The following is a 1,334-nucleotide window of genomic DNA, read 5'->3' on the forward strand; positions in this document are numbered from 1 at the left end:
TGCACATGTTCAGTAGAGACATAACCATCCAATTTATTTTCTGAATATTTTCCATCTGCTGTTGCTGAATCCACAGATGCAGAGCTCCCAGATATGAGGGCCAAGTGTGCTTTGAGAGTAGGGTGGGTGAGGTTGCTAATGAGTACAGGGGAGCAGGTGTCGATCAGAGGTCCCTGCATTGAGGCATCTGGACGCCCTATCTTGGGACTTGAGACTCCGTTTGAGTGGCACAGGCAGACTGAGTCCAGGTCAAAGTTCACCCCTTGAAGCTTCATTTTATCCCAAACTCTTTCTGGACCCTGGAATTTGGCATCCCCTAGGCCCTGGCAGGAAGGACAGATGAACCAGATTTTAGATAACATGTCTGGAATAGAGTGAGGCCCTACTTTGTGCCTGGCACTTTCGCCACAGGATCCTTTAGCTAGAACATTCAAGGGTCATGGAGAGAAATACCCAGTTAAAATATCAGAAATTTAAAAAAAGATACCATTAGAGACACGAAAAAGACCGTTAGGTAATAGTATTAGCATTTGTATTCTGAGATTCAACAGTAGTGGTCACTTCCCTCCACCCTTATGTGTATCTCAGACAACCCTGGGCGAGGAGGGCTGAGGTTAGGGAACACCCGTGGATGCTCTGATACTGGTCCTGGGCCTCGGGGGTGACAGTGATGAGGAACTGGGTGCACACATGAGTGGGGCAGCCAGGCCTGGCCAGAGAAGGCACACACACGTGCACAGATGTGTTTACCGATGTACAGGTGTGCACGCATGCACACAAACACATTGCAGGCAGGCATGTGGCCGCCTCAGGCAGCGGAGGACCCTATCTCTGGGCCCTGCTGACCCGGGCAAGGCCCCACTGTGATGCGTGCCATGACCTCAGAATGTCACTGGTGCTTAGCACCAATCCGCTCTCAGGCCTGCCTCTGTGTTCTACGGCAGTTACCCACGCACAGTGGTATCAGCTACACACGCACAGTGGTATCTGGGACCAGTTTTGTGGACTCGAAGGTTTTCTACCTGAGAGGCATAACGCAGGCCAGCTGATTCATCAGAATCAGGTGAGTGTGACCTGCTGTCTTCCCTCCAGGCTGACTTGGGGACAGTGGCTATGCTGTGGGTGGTGTTGGCCTCTGGGCAGCTACCGAGGAGGGTCATCCCTGAGCACTCACCGGTCGTCCGTTCTACACTGCTCGTGTAGACACTTGGCTCTTTCGTCCTGATGGTGGCTTCATAGAGTGAGTGCTGTTCCCTAGTGTACCCATTCGACAGGTGAGACGTCTGGGGTCAGAGAGGCGGTTACCGGCCTGGGAATCCAGACAGGACCCTGGG

General features: G+C 52.6%; 1 long non-coding RNA gene across 1 annotated transcript; it reads right to left on the reverse strand.

The window, feature by feature from the left end:
- Positions 1-8: 8 nt before the first annotated feature.
- LOC116273433 lies at positions 9-1,328 on the reverse strand. Its single transcript, XR_004181762.1, has 2 exons — positions 488-1,328; positions 9-323 (listed from the first exon to the last, which is right to left on the reverse strand). It is a non-coding gene; the product is annotated as an uncharacterized LOC116273433 (long non-coding RNA).
- Positions 1,329-1,334: the final 6 nt, after the last annotated feature.

Source organism: Papio anubis, unplaced genomic scaffold, assembly GCF_008728515.1.
Source record: "Papio anubis isolate 15944 unplaced genomic scaffold, Panubis1.0 scaffold6746, whole genome shotgun sequence".
Taxonomy (NCBI): Eukaryota; Metazoa; Chordata; class Mammalia; order Primates; family Cercopithecidae; genus Papio; species Papio anubis.